The 16,753-nt window shown below is 40.1% G+C and overlaps 1 long non-coding RNA gene across 2 annotated transcripts in view; it reads left to right on the forward strand.

Annotated features, from left to right (window-relative positions):
- LOC135324985 (uncharacterized) overlaps positions 1 to 16,450 on the forward strand; it is a 39,900-nt gene extending 23,450 nt beyond the window's left edge. For both annotated transcript variants that reach the window (XR_010386207.1, XR_010386208.1), the window contains 3 exons: positions 11,309 to 11,879; positions 12,929 to 13,039; positions 15,918 to 16,450. This is a non-coding gene — a long non-coding RNA (uncharacterized LOC135324985). The remainder of the gene's footprint in view (positions 1 to 11,308; positions 11,880 to 12,928; positions 13,040 to 15,917) is intronic.
- The last annotated feature ends 303 nt before the right edge of the window (positions 16,451 to 16,753 follow it).

The raw sequence follows: 16,753 nt of genomic DNA on the forward strand, positions 1-16,753 counted from the left end.
ACGATTTGGAGAAGCTAGGAGTAGAAATACTTCAATTTTTAAAGAACAAGCAATAAATTCATTCCCTTAAAAAGTATCAGTGCAAGTATAAACTGGTTAGTTGCAGTTAGTAGTAATTGTTAGTAACTGTTTGGTTTGTCTGAAAGTACAAGGAGAGACAGGCAATACTACGTGGATACACACACACTCATTATCCCACACGTTCTGTAGTATTTCAGGTTCTGTCTACCTTGTTTTGGGTTGGGTCAGTTACGTTTCTAAACTTGCCCTCCTGCCAGTCCTACATCCATCAACTTGGAAATAATGAGAAAGAATTAAATTTGTGGAAGGAAAGACAATGCAATTTTATTTTTGCAGGCTTGCTAATGAATGTTTAGCCTGGCTAAAGTTCAGCCCGGCTCTGCCCAATGATATGCATCAAAATATTTTCGTAGCTAAAGTATATTAAACAAATTAACCAACCAAAATAAAAGGCTCGCAGTAGGACAATGCAATTTTCTAAGCAAGCTTTGTGTCAAGGTTGCAATAATGGTGTATCAGAGGAGGAGCACAAGAGAACAAAAATAACTGGGGGAGCCACGGAGCTATGGGGGAGTGGAGAAAGAGCTGGCTAGTCAGTGAGAGACCATATGTCCTTGCATAGAGCCAAGACACAGCCTCGTGCTGTGGAAAGATGAAAAAGGATGAGGAAAGCTTGTCTAGATGAAAGGACACATGGACAGGGGAAAGCATGAGTCCTCAGAAAGTAAACCACAGATCATTTTGTCCCCTTTGCCTTTGAGGTGCATTAGGCCAAAAGGTTAATAGCTGAGGATGATGTGGGTGCAGAGCATTTGGAGGCTGCTCAGTCTTAGGTTATTCTACAGGACTATCTCACTAGGGAAAGCCGTAAATTGAGATTTCTGCCACCAATGACTAACCTTTCAGAAACTATTACCCAGATCTGGCTGGTGTCTTCATATCCAGCATGGCTTGCCACCAGCGATATTTTCAGGAATGGTGGAAATAAGCACAAGGGATCATGTCTAATTGCGGCGGTTTGTTGTAAGACATTGAAAAGAGGGGAAATAATCCAAATCTTAATCTGTGCAATGAGTCGTATGAATGGCAGCTGCTCTATCTGGGTCTCACTCAGGCCAAGCCAATTAATCCACAGAGAGGCAGTCTTTCTGCCCCCTTTCACGCTAATCTTACAGGAATAATGCCAATGCATTAAACAAAACTGGAGTTAAAGGAAAACAATAGTGGTTTACCTGAAAGGCAGAGTGAAATGATAGTGACTACTCAGTTATGAGCTAGCTCGTTACCCAGAAAAGGAAGAAAGCTGTGTTTCCCATGGGAGTCACTTCACTGTGGAAGTGCCTCCTCTATTTTCACAAACGTATGAGCTGCATGTTCGCAGATGTCTTTGGGAATGTGCTTCCTCCCTGAGAACCAGAGGGATTGGCAGCATCAGGAGACAGCATATGGTAAAGCCTTAGCCCCAGGGGGTGTGCAGATTGGACGTTGCACAGCACTTTTTGTGATATATGTTTCTTCCCAGGGAAACGAGTTGGATTTAGGAGGAAGAAGGATCTTTGCGGGAAATTCAATATGGAAGATGTTGTGAAAAACAACTACTTCTTCCAGAAATTAATAGTGCCTCTCCCAGCACGTGTATCTGTGAAGCCCTTGACTACAGTGCAGAACAGGGTCTTATCTTTTGGGGAACACAGTGAAGCAGGAGCAGGAGCTAGACAAAAGTATGTTGGAGGAGACAGCAGTAGTCTGAAGAAAGTTTACATATGGGGAAATTCCCCCTGTTAGTCAGAAAAGAGAAAAGATATCTCTTCCAGAGCTTCTACAGGAAAAGCTGATAGAAGATTTCTAGTGCTGCCTTCTCAAACTGGATTTTCCAATTTTTTTTAAGTTATAAAGCTGTTCTCCTTACAGTTTGGACAGATCCTACATCTCAAGGCCTGAGCACAGCCATTAGCCAGCAGTCCTGAGCTTGTAACCCAGGAGGGGAGTACGCGCACTTCTGTGTGACTGCTCAGCGCCGGGGTCTGCAAGAGACTCAGACGTGTGAGGGCGGACAGCATCTTTAGAGATGTAACTGCAAAAATCAAAGGTTATTGTAACGACAATGTACCAATTGAGATTGCTCAAGGTTTGTCATTTGGCAAAGTGCATTTCTCCTAGAGGCAGATAGATGGCATGGAAATTTTTACCATGAATGGTTTACATTATCTAACATGGAAATGGATAACAGGGCATTTAAGAAATTCTAACTTATACCATACATTATTAAATCAATGTAGTACCCACGTTAGCCAGAGTGCAGCAGAAGGTTCTTTCTAATTTACTCAGTTCTTAAATGCTCAAGAGAGAGAATTCATTGACCAACAACACAGAGCTAAAATTTGTATTTTATTTAAAAATACGCATTAAAAAAACACTATAGGTTTATTGCTGCCAGTAAAACATAAACCACTGAACACAGAATAGATGTATGTGGTTGTAAGTTAGATTTTGTACATGCAAAACTAACTTTCTCTATTTAGGTCTCATCTAAATTTGCAGAGAAAGGATTTCATTTTTGCCAGCCTGAGCTTGGGTAGAAGCTGCAGAGTAGAGAAAGTGCAGATACCAAAATTACCACAAAGTCTGGTAGTCTGCATTAGTGGAGCAGTGCTAGTAGAGAATTACAGGATCTCATTTTGGACAGTATACACACAGTCATGGGATTAAGGATAAGATGTCATTTCATTTGCACTTACAAGTTAAGCCAAAGCCTTAACTTTACATGGCTTTTAAAATACCATATGTTGCCAATGTATAAAGAGATGGATTAAGATTTTGCAGCAGAATAGCAGACATTCTTCCACAAGATACTTCAGTGTAATTTATGGATATTTAATGTACTTCCAGAGGACAAAATTATGTATACAACTTTTCTGAGCATGCACCAATCATCCAAAGAACCCCAGAGTAGTCAAAAAGCTAGATTCATAGTAAAATAGTTTAATATAGCTACTAAACAAAATGGAGGGTTCATGAAAAGGACAAATACAAAACATACGCTTGCAAAAACTAGCACTGGTAGAGCGCAACTGTATAAAGCCATGTCCATAAGACCCTTAATGTTTCTAAGCTACATCTGGCAACAGGGAAAGCTAATGAGATTTCAAACTACAGTATGTCAAATTTATGAGGTGTAGAAGGACATGTCCCTTACCCTCATGTAAAATAATTGGCAATAAAACACTTTAAAACATTCCTGAGCAGATCTGAAATTTAAATTTACACCATAACTGGATTGTATGAAAAAGCAGATTTTTTTTCATGTCTTCAGAATCTCTCATTAGCTACTATAAATCTTCAGGTTTCCACCATGACCTGGTCTGGAGCATCTGAGTGCCAATGTGTCTTCAGCAGTGTGTGTCGCTCCAGTGACTTGGTATTTATAGCATGAAGCTCATGAGAGCTTTCGGAAGTGTCTTGTGGAATTATAAAAACACTGTGAAAACAGCCACTCCAAAAAACTGTAATCATGACTTTTACCTTTTCCTTCCCTAAAAAGAAAAACACAAAAGCACTATTTTGGTGTATGTGTAAAAATGTTCTTGCTTTCTATTGGCTATGTTATGCAGCTTTTGGTTGCACGTTGCTACATGTACAGTTAAGTTTCAGTTTTACTTCAGGAATGCATCATTCTTGACATACGAAAAATATAGCCCATCTTCTGAGAACAAAAGCACTAGCTCTGAGCACTGCATCTTTTTCAAAGTTACAAGAAACCCGTAAATAGATGGAGCTAAAGTTACAGGGAAGTTAGTGGTTAAGCCTGGGACTCTGGAAGCTGGGTTCAATTCTTTCCTTACCACAAACTTAATTTCTGATCCTGGCCAAGCCATCTCCTTTCTTTCCTGCAAACAGTGAAAACAACGTTTCTTTTCCTGAAAGAGTTCTAATGAGGACAGATATGCTGGAGACTGTAAGACCCTTAAGACATATGAAACAGAGAAATTAAAAAAACAAGTCCTTTTGGAAATGCAACATGCCTTTGTTCTGAATGATATTGATTATTAAATAACCAAATGCCTATGACATCCTTGTAGCAATGCCTCACTGAAATTGTATATATTAGATCATGAGGGGTGCAAGGTGCTCCAGCCAGTTCTAGAATCCCACAGTGCTGGATTCTGTAAGAACAAATCATACCTTGTAAGTCTTTTTCTGAAATATTATAGATGAAATTTGCCAAACAGACAAAGCACGGTAAATCTGAGAAATTCAGATGTAAAAATAACTTCTTTTTTTCCGTTAAATTACAAAAATGTACAGTTGGAATATTCAAGCAGCTTTAATTCTGCCTCAGGCACCATTGTAGGAGGTGGAGAGGGAGGAATGTGTCTTTAAAATGCTGTTTACTCTAATTTGGGGTTGTGGAGATCAAAACAGTTTAATCATAAGCATATGATAGTTACCATAGGGTATCACTCCTTGTAAAAGTTATTGTCTGAATTTTATGGTCTCATAATTTTTGCTTTGGAGTAATTCTGCCAGCCCTACACTGTACATTACCTTATCCTGATGACATATGCTCTCAGACTCAATTTCCCCATAGTTTTTGTCTGGGATTGGAATATAAATTGGAAAAGTGGGAAATAGGTAAGATTGCATTTGAACCACTCCTTTATTCCCTCCTCACTGCAAGACCATATACTCTACATTCTTTTTGGAAATCTCAGGTAAATCCTTTGTAGCCTAAGAAGGCTCACCTCTGTGATGGGGCATTTCTCTTTTCTTAGTTTAATTCCACAGTTCTTTATTTCATCTCTGTATAACATGCTAAGTGTCTGAGTTCTCTCTGTGTTGGTGTACATGAAAGAAAAGTGCAAATTATATCAATGCCTGTACCCTTAAAAGCCATGGAAAGGCCTCAGGGGCATTTGGGTGTCCTGGGAAAGAAGAAGGTGCTTGGGGCATGCGGTTCTAGTTTGTGAGCTTGCCATGACACCCAATTCGTACCAAAAAAACAATTTTGCAACAGTCAATAGCACAGCCAAACACTAGCAGGTTTTCTGAGAACGGCAAAAGACATATTCCCGATACAACTGGCTGCAAGTCTCCGAGCTTCTCTTTCACAAAGAATGAAGCTACTTGAATGAGCTACCCTCACTGCAGTTCCTGAACACCAGCACAGCCTATAGAAGTTCTCTTTAATCTTTCCTATACTTATTTTTTTCCTGGAAGCTTCTCCCTTCGTGCGTTCTGGGAAATCTCTAATCCATTACCAACAAGCACAGCTGACTTGAGCAGTTCCGAAGCTGCACACTCATCACTTTTAATTTGGGGTGTTAACACAACAAAATCCAGCCATGCCCCGCTAGGAATGCATGTGCAGTGCTCTCTACTAAATCTAACTCTTTGTTCAAAGTAAAAGGCCTTACAGCTTAGGAATGATAACAGTGAAATATCAAAATGAGGGCTAGGGCCTCTTTAGGGCAATGTCCAGGCGTGTTTAATACCAACTTTTGGCAGTGTGCAAGCAGGGGTGATGGGAAATGAAAAAGTGACAGAGGAGAAAGGTATGGAACTAGAGCTTTCCAAATGATGGAGGTTGCTTGCTGACAGTTGAGAATTTTTCCCAGGCAACACTAACGCAGCTCTGAATTGTGTAATGGGAAGGAGAAGCTGATGAAATAAAGCAGAGATTCATGACTGATACATAAGGCCCATTCTGGTGCAGGAGAAGTGGGGAGTGCATGTGTAGGCCTATATCTAAAAGTAAATGCGCACATATATATGTGTGTAAGAGAGAGAGGTGAGCATTTACGTTCGATATGAGCTGCTTGCATCTAAGCATCTGCTGAAATGGAGCTATGCTTAAGGGTAGTATTAGGGCTGCACACAACAGCTGGAGCTCTTTAGGGAAAGCGAAGGAAAGATTTGCTGAAGAGAGGGTGCCTCATTGGGGATCAAAGTGCTGGGCAGCAGTGGTGCGATGACCCCCGCGTGGTGTTCCTGGACACGTTCCTGGACATGTTGTGCACATCACTGGTCTGGAGACCCTGCTTCTCATCAGCCTTGGCGAGAGGTAGCAGGAGTGCCTCACTGCCTCCGGGGCTGCCTGTCTCCAGCTGTGAAGTATCTTAGAAAGGTGTTGCGAGATTAGGACCTACAAGTCCTTAAAATAGCATTGAAGAAACTTTGATGATGACTGAGTGATAAATCCTTGACAGCTGATATTTTTTCCAATGAAATGCAACTGTGATGCAGGAATTCTTCATGTTGCTAATAGTTGCCTTCTTGAAAAAGTTAAACCTTCACTTTGAATTTAGATGAAAAAGCCTCTATCACTTTAGGACAGGCATTTGCATTAAACAGACCAAGAAAAAATCAGAGTAAATAGGCACATGGAAGATAGAGACAAGAGAGCTGTTTGTTTAGCCTATATGCAAAATAGAATTGAAGCACAGGACCTGCAGTACAATAATTTCAGCCAAAATTCTACGGGATTATAGTAGGTAGTAAATAAATGTAGATAGAGTGCTGGTGGAGTTGGAAAAAACAGCACAAGTTCCAGAAAATTTTGCCTAAACTCATTTGGCAAGTCTTTGGCAATAGGGTAAAACCCTTGTTTTTCTTTTCTTTTCTTGTTTTTTTATGGCAAAAAGGGCATTTTTTCCGAAAGAGGACAGAGTGTAGGTAATAGCTGATCCAGTTTAATGAAAGACACAACAGATTAAACTCAAGAGAAAACAAAACAACAAAATAAGGTTACTCAAGCGGGGAGCCAGTAAGAGGACTTAACTTCCTTGACAGGAGAAACAAAGGATTTAGACCTCATTATGGGTCTGAGGTCAACAAAGAGCTCCATGGCTGCTCCTTTTAGTGGCAGGGATTTTAACCATAATAGGAGCTTTCTCAGCATCTAATGAACAGAATAAATGAGCTCTAGATGGGCTGATACTTGAAGAAGCCTCTGAGAATACAATAGTTGCTAACAGACATTATTGAACTGATGGAGAGAGAACCCAGAGAGTGTTGCCTTGACACAGTTTTTATAATGACATGTCTGCCTAGAAACCAGGCATCCCAGCAGCCATTTTCTATGTCTGTTCAGACTGCTTAACTCCCTTTTGCAAAAGATGCAACCAAGACAGCAGCTAAAGAGGTGACAACCACAAGCACTAGGATGTAGAAGTGGAAATAGACTGATTTCTGTTTCTTCTTCCTTCGGTTTTAGCAGTGTGAGACCTGTTCCCATACAATACCTCCTCTAGTTTTGCAGAGATCCTGCTCCTGTGTTGTTTTTCCCAAGTAATACAGGCAGCAAAGGTTCAGAAAATGTCAGACTGAGTTCAGTTGTGTCTTTTTTTTAACATGTGGTCTTATTCTTTTTCTGGTTCCCGTTTCTTTTTCTGAAGGATGAGCAATATTTGTTGTAGCATTAACTTGCCTGGTTTGAGAGGGGACTGATGGGCAGGTGATGCTTGCAAAGACATGGAAGCTGACTGAAGCGGGCTTCCCAAAGCGTGAATCCGTCGTGCCTCTCAGGCACCCTGTAAGGAATTTGGAGGTTGTATAGGAAGTAAAGTGGGAATTATTATTACTTCGGATAACATATGCTAGAAAAGAAAGCCTGTATTGACTTCAAGTTTGGTTGCATGTAACACACAGGTGAAGGACCTTGGACAAATACGTTTTAGTAACACAGGAAAAGACACATTAGCTATTCTCTGTTCAGCATACAATGGGGAACACTTTGCCCAATGCAAAGAGATGCGCAAAGTGAAAAAAAAAAAAAAAAAAAAAGTCCGAGTGGTCTGAAAGTATCAGTACTATACTGTAAAATATAGGGTTTTCTTTGTAAGTGAAGAGCAATATTTTGCAACTGTGACCCAACAACTTTTGCTAACACTATTCTAATTTTTAAAGTAGCTGCTACAATAGACTCCGTTTCTCTGAATCCTAAATTGGCCATACATTCCTTTAACTTCATGAGAAGTAATATAGTCAAATAGAAAGCCTATAATTAGAAAGTAAAGACAAGCAGTGCTGTTCTATTGAATTTCAATACATAGCCCCTTTGAAGTGTGCTGCAGATCCAGAAGATTGAAGGCTAATTGATTTTAACCACACAGCAAAGACAAGGCCTTGATACTGCAACTATTTTTCAGCATGTGCAAGTACAAAAGTGCAAGTAAAAAATGATAGGGTGATACAAAAATAAATAAAAGTCAAAATCCTGGACAAATGCGTTGTATGGGACACTGCTGATGTTCGGTCCAGGACATTATGTCACTGGACCCAATTCTTCCATCTTTTCAGCCATTTAAGTGCTCTCTAGAGCCATGAAGTTGCAAGTCTCGATGGCCTACCCGCCTGTCTGTTACCATCCTCAGAAGCAGCTGCATAAAAATGTCTTCCTTTTGTTCCTCATATCGTCTTCTAATCTCTCTGTCCCATTTGTGAAATTTTTTGACAATTTACTACTATCTGTGGCAGAATCAGCCAAGACATGGATTCGATCCTATTCCATGGGCTGCCAACAAAGTATGCCATAACTTCTGATCTCTGAGCTTGTACTGTTTCTGACAATAATATGAACAGGTAAAAGGATGCAGGTTTAAGCCCAAACTTAATTTGGAGCTGAAACCCTCAGTCCTTGGTCTTCAGATTTAGCTAATATGGCATGGAAATGTTCAGATGGGATAAAATTGAATTCCACAATATTATTTCCCCTGAATCCATTTACCTGCACTTTTAAATGTATTTAGGCATTTCCTCCTTCTATGCAAGTGCATACAAGTGCAACACGTGCCTTCCTGGTTTGTTTAAGTTTAGTTGCATCCTGAGATGTGTAAGTAAGAAATTTGGAGTGGGGTCCCACTGAACTCTCTGACTGTCACCGTAAGGGCAGGAAGGATCCACGGGATCCTGTTCTCCTTGTGACTCGAACCACAAATTGCCACTTCTGGTTCCCCTCCCTGTGTACCCCTTCCCTTCTGGTTCCCCTACACTGACTCTCAGAATCTACCCCACAAACCTCACTGTAGTTAAGTGTGCCTTATTTACACCTATGTGGAGCAATAGGTGCCTTTCTCAAACTCTCTGAGTTTCTGGAAGGTGGAACAGAGCTATCTGATAACCTCCATTGCTTTTTCTGTAAAGCAGTGCCAGAAGAAAAGCCTTCAAGTTTCCATTGTCAGTAAAATTAGAAGCAGAAGATATCCCTGTGAACAGCCTGGTGGAGACCAACGTACTGCATCTTTTAAAGCCCAAGAGAAATGTAGAACTTGGAAGGGGAGTAGAAAGCCATGCTTCAAAATGTATCAAAAATAAAATCTGTGCAAGTGAGAGAATCTCTAAACTGAGCTCTAAGCTATTATGGGTCAAAAGAATGGTCTGGTGAAATTAATTTTAGCCCAAGTTTATGTAATCAAGCATTCTGGTACTCAGTACTTTCATACCAGTTACAGATATACCAAATACATTGTATATTTATGATTTGTTTGAATATTGAGAATTCCTTTCTCAATGAGGGAAAAATTGCTGGTGGTTAAGATATAAAAAAGAGAAGGTCAGTTTTCCTAAAATACTTTATATCTGCAATCCATCATGCTAATGTATGATAAGCTGCTTATTACCCCAAGATAGCGTTCATGTCAAAGTCAACACTATTCAGGAGAAGAACATGTAAGGAAAAGCATAAGGGGCAGTCTGAGAACTACTGCAGGAACCATGGTTGATGATTACAAGAGTTTTTTATTTTTCAGTGATGGAATGGTTCAGAGAGATAAAATAAATTTGAGAGTCCACCCATTTTCTTCTAAAAATATTTCAGTAGTCTTACAGGGATAAACTGGACACAATTTAACTACCATGGATTTTAAAATCGACTTTCCCTATGAACTGGTGAAGCACTGCATACTGCTTTATTTCAGAGGACATTGTCTCTTGAAATGAGACGTCATTTGCATCCGCAAATAATGCAGTAAGAAAAATGGAGTGACTGATTCTATTCAGCAGACTGTAATTTAACAAAACTTAGCTAAAATGGGCGGACAGACACTGAAAAAGGCACAGGATGACATTGGCTTGGAAAATACTGTCTTGCTAAAGTTAACCCATTCTGGCAAGGAGGGTGAACAGACCTTTTGCTCCTCATAACCTCCCTTGTACATTTAAATATAAAGGTTGAAACCAGTCCATCCCATGTGCAATCAGTGAAGTGGCTGCAGGGGGAATGAAAGGGCAGTGCAAGCAACCTAATGCACGCTGTTGTCACTGCACATCGAGAGGAGACGCCGGTGTTCTGGGAGCCTTTTCATAGTACTTGAAAGGTAGACCTTGGTGGGTGCCCAACTCCCAGATTCTCCCCAGAAAAAAAATATTTTCTAATTCTGCTATCAGATCCTCCGCCTGGGGCCATGTGCTAAGATTCAAGCTCCAAAACATAACCTGCTGAGGTCAAGGATTTTGCCCCTCTCCTTCAGTGCCTTTGGCTCAGCACCTATAACCATATATTTTTCCTTCTCACTCCAATGAGGGCTTGAGTGGTACTGAAAAACCAACCAATTTAAGCTGGTACCTAACAATTATTGGACCCTTGAGTGTGAATAATTTGGCCATAGTGTATCTATTAAGATGCAGCTCGTTGTGCATATTCACAGATACGTGTGTTGGATAAGGACAAGCTGTTTTTGGAAACAAGTAGACAAGCATTGCTCTGGGATGCTATCTGTGTTATGATACCACAAAAGGCACTTGATTCTCTTTCAGCTTTATCCTCAAACTGTCTTTCAGATTTTATCTACTGTGAATAACATTTTCTTGGTAGTAGCTTTATTGCAACAGCGATAGTCTAAGCATATCAGAGAAGCTGTCTGTGAGAGAAGATAATCTTTTTTATAAGAGCAAGCAGTATACTGATATAGTTTAGCCAACGGATCTATACGATCGATGGTTTAGTCCATCATGTTGAGCTAATGAAAAGTATTACTTCGCCATATAAGCCTTGCTTCTGTAAACACATTTTCAGTTCAGGTCATGGCTACCATAAAAATTATAGATTTTAGTATTTATTGGAGACATCTGCTCTTATGAGTGGCTTTGCACAGAACCCAATTTGTTGCACCTCATCAAGTAGGATTAAAGCTACCTTTGTATGGTCTCATTTGTTTTTTAAATTAAAGCATCATGTCTTCAGCCAAAGTGAGAATACCTGTCAACTTTACTTTGCAGTCCTTTGATCTGTTTCTAACAAGTGCAAGGTGTCTTTTGATTCAAGATAATGTTTCTCTTCTCTTTTCTGCAGATCACCAAAAAGCTGAAAAGATGGAAGTTAGTGGCAGGGGGAAAAATCCCAAACCAAATGCAACAACCTCATTTAGTTTAATTCAGCGAACTAGAAAGGAGAACAAAGAAGAAAATACTGCCTTCCTGAATCTGCGGTGTTTTTTCCTTCAACTCACAGAAAGTTTGAATTACCTTCATCAAAGATATCCTTTTTGAAATATGCATCATGGGTCTTCTAGTAGTAATGGATTGGGAACAGGTGACCTCCCTTTGGCAAAGTGTCACTTCCTAAAGAAGGTCAACATTTCTATTCAAACTCTTACATTATTGGATATCCATTCTGTGCGGCCGTGACTATGGGAAAAAGGAAGAGAGCTGCGTTCAGAAGATTAGAGGTCCAAACTAAAAGCTGGTGTCAAAGAGGATGAGATGGAAGATGAGGAAGAAGAAAACATAGAAATGCCCCTACAGGAAATATCGATGAAGTGTATCTAGTGTGTTTTTATTCAGAATACTTTCCTCTTATGCAAAATTTCAATAGAATTTAGTAGAAAAATTTATCTATCTGCAATCTGGAGTTTATAGTAATGGTAACTAAAAGCTATACTTGATGAAATTAATTTTTTCCCCTAAGGAATGTTACTTTTCGTCACTAATGGGATTTCCCTCTGTTCCTAATATATACCTGCTGCCTTTTAGTTAAAGATATCTGTTTAAAAAATAATCACATTTCAATCATAGAGTTAATGGTGAGGAAAATTAGTCTTTGAATGTTAACTATTTTGTGAATGCTAATGTGAGGTGGCAGCTCTGCCATTTTTATTGTACCTCGCGTATATAATAATGTTTTCTGGTATTTTCCTAAAGTTATGCTAATGAGGCGTGCTAACTTTGAGGTGAAGGGTCATTCTTATTACCCCACACCAGTTAACATTTATAAACTCTGATTTCTAGGAAAGAACCATGTCTCAAAGTAGGAGTATTGATACATTGATTGGTCCTTTTTCATTTGCTTTAGGGAGGGAAATCGATGCATGTCTAGCGTTCCCTATTAGCAGCCCCTGAATTTTTCTTCCAACAAATCCACTTCTGTTTTCACTTCTGGGTTCGTGTTAGTGAGCCCTACTTCTGCTATGAGGTTATCAGTGGTCAACAGCGTCTGCATGGATTGAGTCACTATCAGCTCTTGCGTTCAGCAGCTGCTTGGAGCAAAGCTAGATAACACGCAAGTTAGTTGTGTCTGTGCTCGACCGGCCTGCTCGTTGTCATCTCTGCTTCTCCAAGTAGAGGAACGCCGGGTGAAGATACTGCAGAGACTAGGAAATTTCAAACACAGTGCCAGCACAGTCACAGCCAACCGATGTCACCCTCTCTCTGCAGCTAGCTGCAGCACTGAGAGGCCAGGCAGCATAAATTCAGGTTTCATTAATGAATGCAAAGAACTCCATCAAATTTCACTCGTAAAGGGTCAGAATAAATCCTCTCAGGCATAAATGCTCTGAAAATCAGCCTGATTAGCACATGTAGCCAGGCTCACAAACATGCCCACATTTTCTTTCTTCCTGATCCTTCAACTTTGTTTCCTGGGCAAGCAATTAGCTAGCGATTTCAGTGTTCAAAGAATATTTTTGGCTTCCAGCAGGTGAAAGAAAAGAGCCAGCGCTGGAAGGAAGAGCTCTCTTGACACTGAACAGAACAGACGTGGCTGTCCGAGGAGTAGCCATCCTGTCTGCATGCCTGTCCAAAATGGGTACGTTTGGATGACTGTGCTGAAAAAAGACTGAGAGCAAGTATAATTGAGGTACAACTCTAAGATTGACAGCAACCTTTGATATGGACAGGTCATGCAGAATTTCTCCTTGGCTTTGGTAAAAATGAATTTTTTCCTTCATGTCTCTCTTGCCTTGAATAGTTTTGTGCTTCTAGTGAACTGTCACTAAACTGTCTGTGGATATCTAATTTATTCAGTAGCATGGAATTTAGCTGTCCAAATGACTACTCAGACCACATACCAACATAACCGATGCCATGCTGTTCCCAGCAGTGGTCCATCTGTGCCATTTCTTGACATAACATAGCTATTATTGGTTCCTCCAGAAGAAGAAATTGTGTACTCCAAGCCAGGAGTTGGCAACTGATAATATGTGTCAAAGGACACACAGAGATTTTCACTAATTTTTGAACTTCACCTCAAATTTGGAAATGAAAAATACAAACTGGAACACAACCCTGGAAAATCACCCATCCATGATTTAAGCTACTACCATGCTAAGATGCCTTGTTGCTTCAGGAGTTCCAGGTTGGCTTATGCTTTGAAGCAGGAGCGCTTCTGTCCTTTCCAAAATTGTGTTTATTTTTTTCTAATACTTGTTATGAATGTCTAATTCCAATTTTGAATCCTTCTTCGGTGCTTCTTTAGAAAGTGGAATTCATGGATTTAATTTTCGTTGTGTGAAAGCTGTACTTCTTTTTATCATATTGCATTTTGTTCAGTTATGTTCATACAATAACTGCTCTACCCATGTTGGCATTACAAGAAAACATGTTGAGAACTTCTTGCCATATCTTCTTAAAGCCATTTGTTAATTCCTGTACTTTTTCTCCTTCCTTAATATTCCTCAAAAACCATTGTGATGTGTTTTGTCTCAAGTGACTTCATGAGAAACTGCGAGGTTCTCATGGTGCTGTTGAAATACATATTGTAAAAGCTCATTTGAGTGATTTATGCAATTAGGAAAATGTACAAGCTGTGGCTTCAGGTCATGCCTATAATGAAATCCAAATGCAGGTAATGAAGTTGAATTTCAGATTAGAAGTTTTGCACAGCTCTGCTCCAAGCAATACAAACTGAAGCAATTCCAAGCTTGTTCGGAAAAAGTGATGTTAAAATTAAAAGAAGAGGAAATGTCATCTGTACGATCTCATACAACTGTAATAGTCATCTCTGATCTGTCACACCTGCCTCCATGAACTGTTTTCTCACAAGCTTTGATCAGCTGCAGTTTGTTTTAGGCTTGTCCGAGTAAGGCAGTGAAGCAGAAAGCAGTGTGTGTGTGTGTGGCTTAAAGAATGTCAGCTTGTAAACAAGTAGCAGAAAATTTCTAATCAAAAACAAAACCACAGATGATTTTCCCACAAGATGAGATACAAGCTTGATGGGAAGCAATTGGTCAGAGTTTACTCAGGAGTTTGTAGAGTTTTTGCAGATTGAGACGAGAGGCAAAGAGGGGATTGGAAAATGAATGGAAAGGAATCCCAGCTGAAGTGTTTTCTGACTCAGGGCTCAGTTCTGCTGTCCACACACATGGTTTAGGCAGGGAATTGGCTGGGTTTTTTCTCATGTGAGTAATGCAGTGGACTTAGTAAGTGGCTTTGATTAAAGGCAACTAAATTCAGCCGAGAAATTTTATAGCTGCTGCCAGAACATCACTACCACAAAAGAAAGGAAAGATTAGCAGTAACATCCCTGAACTCTGAATACGATGACTTTTGACAAAGAAATCAAAATCTAGGGTTGGAATTTTGCTCTTAGGCTGTCTCTTTTTGATGGGCTGAACAAAGATTTTGGATCTGAGAACTCTTAAACACAGAGAAATGTCAAAAAAGCAGAGAAGTTAACTGAACTCTAACAGCAAGTCGAAATACAGTAAGCTAAAAGGGAAAACCATGCAGAGGAAGGACTAAAACCAACAATGAAATAGCATTGCTATGGATGAGTTTGGAGGAAGAACCTCGATTACAAAGCATTGCAGTCTGCAGAAGATGCTAGGTCAGTTGTGTATAGCAGGCAGGAGAGGTAGCTGCAACAGGCTTAGTAGTTACAGGGCATTTTTTTTAAAGCTAGTACCTTTTAATAGCACACCCCAATATTAATGTAGACACAGATGTCCAGGCCACAGGGAACCATTAGGCTGCCACCCTTTTCAACACAGGCCACAGTATTTCATCAACCTTTTTCCTTCAGCTTGTATGCAGGCAGTTAAAGCATATCTTCTGGGGTGAATCAAGTCTTGACTGAGAGTTCCTAGGAATGGAGAAACTATCACTTCCCTCAGTGATTTGTTCTCGATTTTCATCAGCTGCTCTGTCAAAAAGGTCTGCGTCCTACTTCCAGTGTTGATTTGATTGACTTTGATGTGATTGGTGTTAGGTCCTTCCTAGAAGGTTAAAGATGCATTTTAAAACGGGTATTTTGTCTTCTGTGAAAATAATTCTTTTTTTTTTCCTTCTTTCTTTTTTAGAATGTGAGAATTATGTTTCTTTAAAAAAATAAAGTCATGTTTCAGGTATTTTAGATATACTGCCTAAAAATATTTGAACATAAATAAGCTATTTTTTTACTAATTTGTCTATAGCTAATATTTTATCATATGTATTTTAAATATACTTAATATGATCGGACTATGGGAAGATACACATCTCAGGCAGGCAAAGTAATGCCATCTAAGTGCAGGATGAGTGGCAAGTCCTTAACTTAGGGTCAGTCCTGCAGAATATATTTCCCATTATATAGAGCCAGAGTAAGACCGAAGCCCTTGTTCCTCCAGGGAAATCAGTGTGAGCAGAAAAAAGCCTCATCCCTGGAGACTTGGCAGAGCGGTACTCTAAACATTTACTCTTTCATACAGGAATTGTGCACGAGTGGGAGAGGACTGAATTCTTGGCAGCATGTCATGGATGGGATCAACATGGCGAGACGACATCATCCTGTTTCGCTAAACCTGCTTTTGAAGGATCTTGGAGACTGAAATGGAGAAGTGGTGGAAGCAGGAGCCTGACTGGAAAAATCTGTCTGAGGAAATGAGCTGTAAGGGAGAGAAGACAGTTTAACGTGCCGTCACAGCAAGAGCATTCCTGCGGCGGCCAGGACATGACCGTTGCTGCATCGCGGGAGCAGCGGGGAGGAAATGTGGAGAGGACAGGGGGGCTGATGAGGGCCAAGCTGTCATCGTTCAGGCTTTAGCAGACACATATGCTGTTGGAGCGATCTTTGTCACGCTGCGCTAGTCCAGGTGGAAAATGTAGCCTGCTAGGCTTGATTCTCCTCCCACTTATCCACCATTTATTTATACTAGTCTAATTCTACTGAATGATGAAACAAGACCAAAACCACTTCTGCCAGTTTCATGGACCTTTTTGCTCCCTCTGAACCAATGTGAACGTGTAAACATGGAGCAGAGCAATAACATGGCAAGGTCCGTGATAGCCCAAAACTTCTATCAATGAGAGAAAAAATGAGTCTCAGTCACTAGATACAGAGCTCAGGCTAACAAGAATGCTGCATCCCAAAAGCATATGTAAGCATGAGAGCCAGCAGGAGCCATGCCCAACGTTTTGGGTTCACGGGGTTGTTTGGTTTTGTTTACCCACCCCAATTTCTGTTAAAGTCAAGCCACTTAGATTCAAGGTTATTTTTGTCATCATTTTTCACAATCAAGGTAATCGTTCTGCTCTGTTCCAGCTC

The sequence above is a fragment of the Dromaius novaehollandiae genome, chromosome Z (genome assembly GCF_036370855.1).
Source record: "Dromaius novaehollandiae isolate bDroNov1 chromosome Z, bDroNov1.hap1, whole genome shotgun sequence".
NCBI lineage: Eukaryota > Metazoa > Chordata > Aves > Casuariiformes > Dromaiidae > Dromaius > Dromaius novaehollandiae.